This window comes from Hyperolius riggenbachi, chromosome 1, assembly GCF_040937935.1.
Source record: "Hyperolius riggenbachi isolate aHypRig1 chromosome 1, aHypRig1.pri, whole genome shotgun sequence".
Lineage (NCBI taxonomy): Eukaryota > Metazoa > Chordata > Amphibia > Anura > Hyperoliidae > Hyperolius > Hyperolius riggenbachi.
This window is the reverse complement of record NC_090646.1, coordinates 617100305-617113258: the sequence shown is the minus strand read 5'-3', so window position 1 is coordinate 617113258 and position 12954 is coordinate 617100305. Positions and strand designations below refer to the sequence as shown.

General features: G+C 44.2%; 1 protein-coding gene across 2 annotated transcripts in view; it reads left to right on the top strand.

Annotated features, from left to right (window-relative positions):
* The window catches only part of LOC137528865 (pikachurin-like), a 328823-nt gene that overhangs the window by 135606 nt on the left and 180263 nt on the right, over positions 1–12954 (top strand). The gene's annotated exons all lie outside the window — the stretch shown is intronic.

The window sequence follows — 12954 nt, the reverse complement described above, 5'->3', positions numbered from 1 at the left end:
ACTGCCTTTCCTGATGGTGGTGTGTGATATTTGCATGTTTTTCTTCAGTAAAGAGTTCTAACTTGTTATACTGGGTGCCTATCTCCGTGCACAGACCACTCTGCTCCGCCAATTTACCCTAGCCACATGGAAAGCAGGAATGCCCGGACATACACTCGAAGTTTAGTGGTTATTAATTCAACTTCTTCTCTAGATCTTTACATCTTAAATTTAAAAAAAAAAGTCTTTCACCTCTAGCAAGTTAATTACGCTCCTAGTTTTGTTCCTATCCATCAGGCCTAGAAGTGGACTCCGTCACCGAGGGCATCGCGTAGGCTGTTTTATGGGTGTCGCTGATTGGCTGGGCCCACTTTCCTCTGCTCTCTCTGCTCCTCCTGGGCCTTATATTTAAAACCCATCTGCATAAAACCACTGGCTGCCAGCAAGATTTAACAAGAAGCAAAACAATGAGAGACAAGCTTAATAAATTATCTGCAGAAAGCGTATAGGAGGCTGGCACTTCCAAGCGTGAAAAAAGCTCTTTTATTGAAACATTAAAAAGTGGTAATACAGCGACAGCCCGCTGTTTCAGGTATCAGCCTTTCTTCAAGCTGTTTCAACCACAAATGAGATATCACATACATTGTCCATATATAGTGTCAACCCATTAAAACATCCAATCAGTTTAAACTGCCCGCAGCCAATCACCTTACCTGCACTCCACGGCGGACCTGAGGGGAGACTGCATCCCTAACATGCAAATAAAGCAGGATTACATCATCACGGAGAATACCGGCGCCCCACGCCAGCATCAGCCATAACTCCGTGTTCTCACTCGCTGGGGTCAGGTCAGGTGACCTAAAAACATGACGTCATCACGCATACGCCGCCGCACGTCCATACACAGACCATGCGCAAGCTCAGTGCGCTTAGAGTCACTACAATGACAGTAGGGGCAGCCCCTCCCAGAGGCATGTCTCTCCAACGTCATATGTAAACAAAGCCGCTGCAACAGCGCGACTAATTAATAGACATGGGGCTGCGCATCCCTGACAACGCTAATATCCGCATAAAATTATAGACGGATTTCACTCACCCATACCTCCCCAGCGAGTCAATCATCAGGGATATCTCCAAACAGTTCCTCCAGCACAGGCAAGGATGACAGCTCTGCAGAAAAGAGCATATAAAATACATTAGAACATGCATAGTATCCTAGCCATCATCATCAAATACAAAATCCCAGATCGTATTCTTTGTTTAATCCCCCTTCCCCCAACACACCCAATCTTTTGATCCAGCTCGCTTCTCTCCTAAGCAACTCCTTTAGTCTAGAATGTTTTCCCCTCCAAGATACCGGCACCCCATCAATAACCTGAACTTTTAATTGAGTGACATTATGATGCATCATAGTCCAACATTCCATCTCCATTGAGTAATACATGCTTCTTAGTTATAGCCAGACAGTGTATCTGTATGTATGAGCAGTGGTGTAGGGATCACCATAGCAGCTGTCAGCGTGTGCTTTGCCATCGGCGATACGAAGCCCGCCCGTCAACATGGGCACCCACGGCTGGGCCCCCAAGGTGAAGATTAGCGCCAGCGGAGCATAAGAGAAGTGACTCGCCTCCCCAGGCTCCACCGGTGATCTACAGTCTCCAAGGGTCCCCATCTCCATGACTACAGCACCCTCTCTCATCACGTTACACTGGGGGTACCTCTGGCTAGCTAAAATTGGACATGTGTGTGGAAAGGCGCAAAAGTGCCTCACTTTTTTTTGGGGGGGGGGGGGCAACTAGATGAGCTTTTCCCATGACTCAGTCCAAAACAAAGAGGGACGCAGGTCAGGCAGGAGGTTAGAGGACGTCTATTCTGCAATCTATGTATCAGAATTTCTCAATATAACAAGATCAAGATTTCACAACAATATTACATTAAACTGCAGTATAGTAAAACCACAAGATGTCACTGTGTGTAAAATGTAATGAGGATCTTTATGAGATTGTTATTTCCTGAATTCTTTATGTTTCTCTCTGTTTTAAGCAAACTGCCTTTCCTGATGGTGGTGTGTGATATTTGCATGTTTTTCTTCAGTAAAGAGTTCTAACTTGTTATACTGGGTGCCTATCTCGTTGCACAGACCACTCTTCTCCGCCAACTTACCCTAGCCACATGGAAAGCAGGAATGCCCGGACATACACTCGAAGTTTAGTGGTTATTCAACTTCTTCTCTAGATCTTTACATCTTAAATTTAAAAAAAAAAGTCTTTCACCTCTAGCAAGTTAATTACGCTCCTAGTTTTGTTCCTATCCATCAGGCCTAGAAGTGGACTCGCGTAGGCTGTTTTATGGGTGTCGCTGATTGGCTGGGCCCACTTTCCTCTGCTCTCTCTGCTCCTCCTGGGCCTTATATTTAAAACCCATCTGCATAAAACCACTGGCTGCCAGCAAGATTTAACAAGAAGCAAAACAATGAGAGACAAGCTTAATAAATTATCTGCAGAAGCAGCCGTAAAAATTAATTGTACATGGCCCCCGGGTATTGGAGTTCTGAGGAAGTGAGAGACCAATTACTTCTATTGATGAAAAATTAAATCATAAATTACAGGTGCTTGAAGTTAAAATGCGGACGGGCTGGAAATTCTTAATGGCGCTGCCTGGCGTGAAAAGGCGTTTTTTTTTTGCCGGCGAGAATCGTTAGACACGGCCGCGGTTTTGTAGATCGAAACTGAAAGATGTGTTATGTAGAACCGTGTCATTTATTGAAACAGAAAATGAGTTTATCCTCCAGAGATGATGCTGGAGAGGAGAAGGGGGTCCCCGCAGACCGGCCTGCTGTACCTCCATGACAATTTCCACCTAATTAGTAACAATGGGATGGACAGGACAATCAATACAGGCATGTAGCTGGAAGAGGGCAGAAGACAGATGAAAATGGGAAGATCATTCCATGTATCTCATATGGATGGCTCGCTAGTTTCCCCGCCTCTAGGGGGACATATCCTGTGTCACTTAGCAGCGAAATAGCATTATGAAATATATTGGGAAAGGGTGTGTTTGATTATTTAAAGTGGACCTGAACTCTTGCACTGGACAGAAGTAAAATACGGAGAATTGCGCCCTGTATGTATTTAGAGAGTTTAACCTGTTTAATTCCCCCTCATTTGTGTGAGGAAACGCGGAAAAGCCGCCGCGTGTACTCAGAACGGGGTGGCTGATTCCATGTCCAACGCGGCGGTTTGCACGCATGGGCCTACGTCCAGTAAGATGGCCGAACGCGGAGGAACCGCCGCATGTCGTGATAGCGGTGCGGCGGATTCCGCGTCCAGCACGGCAGGTGATTTGCAACACATGTCTGGTGTGGCTGGGACTGATAGTCCACACAGGTTCAGAAGGACGCGCGCGCGCGCAGAGAGGCAGAACTTTTATGACAGCCAGAAGGGAGTCAGCTGACCAAGCCGGTCAACTGACGATTCAACAAGTTCCCATTGGTCCAGCACTTAGGGGAGGCGCTGGAGAGTGCTTTGCTATATATACTGGGTGCTGGTCATTCTCTGGTTGTCTGCCGTTGCGATCACTACGTGGAAGCACTCAGACCTTTTGTCAGATTCTGTGTTATATCTCTGTTATACTTCAGACTAGTTCCAGGGTGTTGATGATCACGGACCTCACACCCAGATTAGGGACTTGTGTTATATCTCTGTTATACTTCAGACTAGTTCCAGGGTGTTGATGATCACGGACCTCACACCCAGATTAGGGACTTGTGTTATATCTCTGTTATACTTCAGACTAGTTCCAGGGTGTTGATGATCACGGACCTCACACCCAGATTAGGGACTTGTGTTATATCTCTGTTATGCTTCAGACTAGTTCCAGGGTGTTGATGATCAAGGAGCTCACACCCAGATTAGGGACTTGTGTTACCAACCTGTTATACGTCAGACTAGTTCCAGGGTGTTGATGATCACGGACCTCACACCCAGATTAGGGACTTGTATTATCATTCTGTTATTCTTCAGACTAGTTCCAGGGTGTTGATGATCACGGAGCTCACGCCGAGACTAGACATTGTATATTATCTGTTATGACCTTCTGCTTTCCTGACCATCCCTCTGCTTTCTGATTCGGTACCACGCATATCTGATATCACGTTGCCAAACCCTGCCTGTCTTGGATACCGAATCAGCCTTCTGTCTTTGTACCTTATCTGTCTGTCTGTTGCCGACCTGGCTAGTCCGATCTCGAGAACTATCTCCTCTGTTTAGAGATAGTTCACAGATCTGTCAGTGACACCACACCCTTGGTGTCACTCACACTCTGGTCCTTCCTTCACTCAACCTGACTCCCCCCCTTTGGGAGCCTCAGGCCGAGGAAGGAGCCTGTCCTTCAGGCAGTATCCCATACTGCCTTGTATCCCCTTTACGGGGACCCTCCTCAATGTATTACTGTTGCACCAAACACTCATATTACTCAGGTGTCCAGAGGTTAGAGATATATCTGATTGTCGGTGATACTGCAGATCATCAATAATCAGGTATATATCTGTATTCTCGGTGATACTGCAGATCACCAGTAATCAGATCCTCTCTGTGTTACACCGATCGTTACAATTTGTGTCTAATCACAAGTTGTAATTTGATCTCTCCCTGTGTCACATGACTGCCAAGGCAGATAAGCTCATTTGAAAGCACAGGATATGAACAATATGTCTGCTTCCATGAATCAGGAAGTAGAATCAGTGCAGATTTATTTTAGGATTTGTATCAGCTGTAACAAAGAAATGTTGTTCGTTTAAAGGTTACTATGCTGTTGTGTATCTTTTAGAGCAGAGAGGACGTTCTGAGTTCAGGTCCTCTTTAACCTCCTTGGCGGTAACCCCGAACCTAGTTTGGGGTAAGCCGCGCAGGAGATTTTCTCAGACCCTGCTGGGCCGATTTCCGTAATTTTTTTTTTTGCTGGACGCAGCTAGCACTTTGATATCTGCGCCAGCACACCGCTATCCGCGCCGCCGAAGAGCCCCCCCCCTAGACCCCTGCTCTTTCCATGGCCTATCAGCGCCAGGCAACGCTAAGGGGTGGATCGGGACTCCCTTCGACGTCACGACGTCCATGACGTCCATCCAGGAAATCCCGTTCTTTGAACGGGATTTCCTGATCGCCTATCGCCGGAGGCGATCGGAGGGGCTGGGGGGATGCCGCTGAGCAGCGGCTATCATGTAGCGAGCCCTAGGCTCGCTACATGATTTAAAAAACAAACCCAAAAAAAGGCAGCGCTGCCCCCTGGCGGTTTTTAATATACCGCCAGGGAGGTTAAAGTGAACCTGAGGTGACAATAAACTGATGAGATAAACAATTGTATTTATCCATTTTTTTAGCTATCCCGGCCCATATGCAATTCACCTTTTCTCTTGCGTTTTCTCCTAGGTGATAATTTTTCATCTTTGATTTAAAGAGACTCTAAAGCGAGTCTTAAAGCATGTCATTACTGTAAAGCACTATAGATATGCCTAAACCGCCGCATCCCCGCGGCAAAAGGAGGGGTTATACCCCCCAAATCCCCTCAGCAAACTTGGGGGAGCGCTTCCTGAGGAGGCAGAGCTTAGCTCTGTAGCTCTGCCTCGTATTGCGTCAGTCCCCGCTGATCGCCGCCTCTCCCCGCCCCTCTCAATCTGCCTTCACTGAGAGGGGCAGGGGAGAGGCGGAGATCTGTGCGGCGATTGACGCAAATGGAGGCAGAGCTACAGCTGAAAGCTCTGCCTCCATGGGCAGCAAAATCCACGCCCAAGAAAGTCGTGGATTTTGCAGGGGGGATTTGAGGGGTATAAAACCCCTCATTTTGCCGCACGAATGCGGCGGTTTAGCACTATCTATAGTGTATTACAGTAATAACATGATTTAAGACTCGCTTCAGAGTCTATTTAAAATAACTTTTTAGCACTTTGCAATGGAAAAAGTACCAAAAGGAAGGTGAAAAAAGTACTGTCAAGATTATTCTCAGTATTTGTTTGCTTGCTGGTGTTTTAAAAGGCATTATATTTATAAGTTGTGAAAATGTCACCTAGTCCTAGAAGAAAACTCAGGTGAAAAACTAAATTGCATATGCGCCCCCCCCCCCCCCCATGGTTTTACTTCATAGTTAAAGAGAACCAGAGACAAAGCACCCTCATGTATTTTACCATATATATATATATATATATATATATATATATATATATACACACACACACACACACACACACATATATATATTTTACCACATATGTAGTACACCTACCCTGGTCTCTGTTTCATTCTTCTCTGCTAAATCTGCCAGTTATCAGCCCTGATAAGAATCCCGACTGAGCATTCAGTCTAGCTTTTCCTGGAATGATTATAGCGGAGTCAGTCATCTGTGATGTCTTTTAAAGCCCAAGTCTGCCCCCTTGTGACTCTGCTTTGCTGCTATTTATCCTCGAAGCAGGGAAGCAGAGCCACTAGGGGGCAGGCTTGGGCTTGAAAAGACATCACAGAAGACTGACTCAGCTATAATCATTCTGGTGAAAGCTATACTGAATGCTCAGTCGGGATTCTTATCAGGGCTGATAACAGGCAGATTTAGCAGAGAAGAATGAAGCAGAGAGCAGGGTGGGTGTTTACTGTCATGTTCCCACTGATATATATGGTAAAATACATGAGGGTGCTTTGCCTCTGGTTCCCTTTAAACATTTACAAAGTAGATTGAATGTTTTGTTGCCTTTGCTGGGTGGCAGCCTATTAAAGGAACTATTGACCTTTGTTCTATCTCTCCCTGCTCTCAGAAGTTGTATTCTGCCAGGAAAACTTTTTTGGCTGTAATTTGCTTCTCACTGTCACTGTCACTCGCTGTCACTTTTATGCCCGAAAATTACCTCTTTCAGGCAGCAAAGTCAAAGTAAAACAGGCTTTTTTATATGTTTTACACTGTACATACACATGTTTATCTCATCATGTCACATGTTGTGCCTTGGTTAAACTTGAAAGCACACCTGTACTCATCCTGGGTGTTTCTTTTTTTTTATTAAGGGGGGGGGGGGGGTTGGCAAAAAGCATGTTTTTATTATTATTTATGTACCATTTATGTAGCATTGACATCTACAGCATCTCATAAGAGTGTGTACACATTGTACATTTTTGTAAATATTTAATTATATCTTTTTATGCGACAACACTGAAGATATAGGTGAAACGATAAAAATTTGAATATAGTGCAAAAGTCCATTTATTTCAGTTATCTGTCATCTTAAAAGGTGAAACTAATATATATAATATATATGAAATAGACTCATCCCAGAACCTTCTGTCATGCCGCTCCTACATTATGGAACTCCTTACCTCAGCAGATCAGAACAGCTCCATCTCTGGACGTGTTTAAATCCAGACTGAAAACCCACCTGTTCAGTTTGGAATTTGCAGAAATATAATTTTGTTGTGTTAAAGGAAACATCCAAGCTAAAAAAAAAAAAAAAAAAAAAGATCCATTTACCTGGGGCTTCCTCCAGCCCGTGGCAGCCGTCTTATGCCCTTGCCGCAGCTCCGGTGGCTCCCGGTCTTCTCCGCTGCAGAACCCGACCTCGCCAGGTCGGGTTCCAGGTCGGCGTCTTCTGCGCTCCACCCCGCGGGTCACATGGTCCGGCCGACGTCATCAGGACGGTAATGCGCAGGCACAGAAGTTCTGTGCCTGCTCAGTACCGCGCTGATGACATTGGCCGGTCCATGTGACCCGCGGGGTGGAGCGCAGAAGATGCCGAACCGCAGCAGAGAAGACCGGGAGCCTCCGGAGCTGCGGCGAGGGCACAGGACGGCTGCCACGGGCTGGAGGAAGCCCCAGGTAAATGGATCTCTTTTTTCTTTTTAGCTTGGACCTTTACTTTAAAGCCGCATCTACACGCGTAGATGCGGCCGCGATGCTCCTTATCAATCGAGCCGTTGATGCGGCTCGATTGATAAGATCCGACAGGTCGGATCTTGCTTTCGCCGCTTCCCTGCTCGCTCCCCGCGAGGGGACAATGGCAGGGAATCGAGCTGAAGATAAGCGGCGCCGGTGGGGACGAGCGGGGAATCGAATGCGGCGCATGCGCGGCGAGCGGGGACGCGGCGGGGACGCGGAAGAGGCGATCCGGCGGCTAATCGACCCGCCGGATCGCCACAACATCTACCCGTGTAGACAGGGCTTAACACTTCATCCTACTACCAATTCCTGAATTTGAGAGAGCCTACGCACTTTGAGTCCTAAGGGAGAAAAACACTATAGGAATGTTATTGTTATTACATGCAAAGCGAGATATTTTAAGCATTTATTTGTTATACTTTTGATAATTATAGCTTACAGTTTATGAAAACCCCAAAAATCTAAATCTCAGACCAGTAGAATATTGCGAAATGATAAATATTCTAGACTCAAAGTGCCAGACTCAATCAGCTAATTAATCCAAAACACCTTCAAAGGGTTCCTATTTCATGTATTTGTTTCACCTTTTAAGTTGAATTACTGAAATACATGAACTTTTGCACGATAATCTAATTTTCGAGTTTCTCCTGTACAAGACTTTGTTGCAATGAAAAGTAGTCAGAGACAGAGTGAATTTGCAGTCCCATGAAAATAACTCAACACACGTATTAATGTCTAAACCACTGTCAACAAAAGTGAGTACAATGTCAAAGTTGTTCCCAACTGGACATTTTACATCTCCAGGTCAAGTTATTCGTTAGTGTTAACAGGTCTCAGGTGGGAATGGAGAGCAGGTGTGTTACATTTATATTTATATGGCAGGTGTGTTAAATTTGTAAGTGAATATTGCACGAAATAAGCAATTTTGTTATTTACATTTTTTACAGTACAGTTCCTCCTTAACTGCTTTTGGTGGTTGTCAAGAGATTCCATTTTTTTAGCCACCCATCTTGTGAAGGATCTATTTCTAAATGGGTGGCAAAATCTCCTTTCCTCCATATGTAGATCATATCTCTAAGGCTGGGTGCACACATAACATAACGTGAAAGGCTGTGTTTTATGTCATGTGCAGTTTTTTGTATGTATTTTTGCAGCGTTTTTACTACGTTTTTGATGCGTTTGCATTAGTGTCTTATTACCGCAGATGCATTTTTCAAGCGTTTTGCATGGATTTTAATGCATTTGCATTTCGCATATACAAAACGCATATGTTTTTTATGCGTTTTTCAGTTGCGTTTTATGCTAATCACTAGAAAGACAACAGGAAGCGGAAATGTATAACAAAACAATTTAAAAAAAACCAAACATGTAGAAAGCATGAAAAACGCATACCATTGCGTTCCAATTGACTTTCATTATGTGCGCTTTTGATGTCTTTTATAATATAAGGGCCTGTACACACTGCTGTGCTTGCTCACAAGGTTTTTTGAAAAATAATGAAAATCGTGAAGACCTGTACACACTGGTGTGATGCGCTTTTTCTATTCTCATTAAGGCTTGCGATTTAAAAATCGCATGCGATTTTGAAAAGTGCAGCAGTGTGTACAGGCCCTTATGCGACAAAACCTGCGTTTTTAAAAACGCTTGTTTGAAAACGCATAGAAAATGCATATGCATTTTTTATATTCGTTTTTTCCTCATTGCCCATAGACTTCCATTAGCGGCAAAAACGCAGAGTTTTCCACAACGCTAGCATTTCTGCTAAGTGTGCACCCGGCCTCATCCTTTGCTGGATTCATTTTGCAGTGCTGGGTCCCTGGTTGCAGCCTGGACTGCTTCAGTTTTGCGAGTTTCCTCAGGACTGGATTACTCCTGCATCCTAAAAACACATAAAACAGTTATGGCCGGTTTCCACTATGCCGGAGTGCGTCTTGCAGGCCGTACGGCGGCACTAGCAGTAATGTGAGTACGCATCTGAATCCCTGTTGCTGTGCTATGCAGGGCTATAGGGATTCAGAAGCATGCTGTAGTAAAGCAAGCCCATTGATGGAATAGGCAACATTTTCCTGCTCAAACCGCTTGCGGTGAAGCGCTGCAGATTCCGCAGCAGTGGAAATAGGTCCTTAATTGTTAACCCAAATTAGGTCTTAGACTATGATGGGCACATGACAATAGTAGATATTAGATCGTGACCTCCTCTTAAAGCAGGAGGATTTGCCATACTATGCCAGGGGGAAAAAACACATATAGAAGTAGATAAATACTTGCATAACACATGTATTGTACTATCCACGTTTTGATTTCAGTGAATGTTGTATAGTAAATGAAGAGAATTCTGTTCCTGGTGGGAACCATATCTTTTGCCCCCAGTTTGAGGCTAAATCCTGATGTCATTTCTGCCCTTAACTTTTTTCTTTTCTCCTCCAATCGCTGAGTCACCTCAGCCTTGCTTGTAAACACAAGTGAGCACAGGATCCTCTTTCAGATAGACATCTAGGTAGGGAAATAAATAGAAGAGGAGGAATATAGAGGCCTCAATTCACTAAGCAGTTTAGACTAGTCTACAGATGGTTTTTAGTCTACTGATAGTTTGGTGTGATGTTTTAGACCTGTTTTTAGACCTGGTCTAACATTCAGTAATTACACAATTCACAAAGGCAAACAAGGAGTAACCAGTCCACTTTTTCTGACAGAGATTAGACCAGCTGATTTCTGTAGGTAAAGCAATTATGTGAGGTATTTTAGATGTGAGGATGGAACCTTTTGAATGAATTATGCAGGATTTAAATTGTATGCAGAGGAGAGCTCATCAAAGGAGAAGGATGTCAGTCAAAGCTACTCGTTTATGAATTGCATCTTTTGTCTTTTGATAATTTCCCCTGCTTTACCCACCTAATTACCAAATGGTTTAGACCAGGTCTAAAAACAGGTCTAAAACATTTGATACCAAACCACCAGTAGACTAAAAACCATTAGTAGACTAGTCTAAACTGCTGGGTGAATTGAGGCCATTATAGATAAAAAGAACCCCCAGCATGCAACTGTTTGGCACTGACTATTAAAGGGCCAGTGCTCCTAAAGTATGTGATAACTCTGAACCATAACATCAGAAAAAGTTTTGAAAGTTTTGAATGCAGGATTAGCATCTTTATCACTTAATACACTCAGACCAGTTGCTGTTGAAATTTGATTTGTATGGTGACAATCCCGCTTTAAGCCCCATACCCACGCTCAAGAGAGTTAGTGGCACAACTATATGCTCTGTAAAGCACTGCAAAATAAAAAAATATAAAAAGTTAATTAGGCTCTCCTGAGGTTTTGTGGATTTCCTCAGAGCAGGCTGGTTTACTTTCACGTCCCAAAGACACAATACGTTAGTTGGTTACGGCAAAATTGTCCTTAGAATAAGTATTATGAAATTCCGAACACCCGGATACTGCAGAACAGCATGTGTCTTGTCTTCTTCTAGCTTCTTCTTCTGTCTTCTTGGTGTAGCTAGTGTAGAGGCAGCGGAGCTTCTCTCTCCTGTCCATTGTTGCTTTTTCTCGTGTCTTATCTCCACCGCTCTGGCTTCTTCCTGTCTCTTCTCTCTCTCGAGGAGCTGTGTGCCTCTGTCGCTGGAGGCCAAACACTAGGACCACCATGGCAATACCTTTCTCATCCACTAGAGGCCTTTAGTATTTGCCTTGAGACACACAGCTCCTCAGGAGAGAAGAGACAGGAAGAAGCCGGTCGCTGGGGAGAAAACACAGGAGAAAGTACCAGCGGACAGGTGAGGAAAGATCAGGCCAAAATCAAACAACGCAAGCAAAACCGAACGTTCAGGAATCGTTTGCGTTATTGATATCTAGCAATGTAATCTAGAAATGTAATCAAATTATCGAGTCGGCTGGATATCACTAAAGGTGACCACTAACGATCCCATTTCTAGCAAAAATCATTTGAGCGATCAGATAATTAGATCAGAAGAAAAATTGGTTCACTGAACCATCAACGAACCAATTTTTTGCTTCCTCTTTATCACAACCAACAAGAAAATCCAAATTTTGGTTTGATGAAAATCCAATCGGTCGACTGTTTTTATAATCATTCATAATCGATTGTGCCCATCAACAGAGATTATTTACTACTAATTTGATCAGAATTTCTAATCACTCGAACGATTTTTCGCTAGAAATTGGACTGTTAGTGGCCACTTTAAAGTGAACGGGAACCGCATTTAAAAAAAATGAGACAGATACTTACCCAAGGAGAGGGAAGGCTCTGGGTCCTATAGAGCCTTCTGGCTCCTCTCCTGGTCCCCTCGTTCCAGTGCTGGCTTGCCCGGTAGCAGTATTTGACTAAATTAGTCAAATACTGCTTTATCCGGCCGAAGGAGGCTTCAGAAGTCTTCAGGGAGCCCGAGTGCTCCTGAAGAAGGGCGGACCTGTACTGCGCCTGCACAAGCACGCTCTCTTGCACGCTCACGCATGTGCAGTATGGAGCCGCACGTCTTCGGGAGGACACGGCTCCCGAAGACTTCCAAATACCTTTTCAGCGGGGGATTGAAACGGGGGGGGGGGGGGGGGGGCCAGCACAGGACCGAGAGAGGAGACGAAAGGCTCTATACGACCCAGAGCCTTCCCTCTTCTTAGGTAAGTATTTGCTTCATTTTTTTAAAAAAATGCAGTTCCCATTCACTTTAAGGAATATCGATTAGTGTATGGCCAGCCTTACTCTGCTTGAAGTTTGCTCTTATATTCTTTCTTTTTCCTCACATCCCCTATACTTCTGACTGTCAGAGCTGAATGTTCAGGGCGTAAACAAGGTACATCACCCTCAGTGACTCCCGCTTTCGGTGCCATTTTACAGACCGACTTTACCACATAAGCATCTGGGTGATATTTGAGCTAGCCGGGTAATCATAGTTATCTTAAATATTTTATCTGGCCTTTGTTTTTAATAACTTCCCAAGTACATTGTTAATGGTAAGTGACTGAGATCACTCTTATATTGAAATTAAAGTTCAGTTAAAAGTTGTGTTAAAAGTACAGATTGTCTGTAAAAAAAAAAAAGTACAGATTGTCT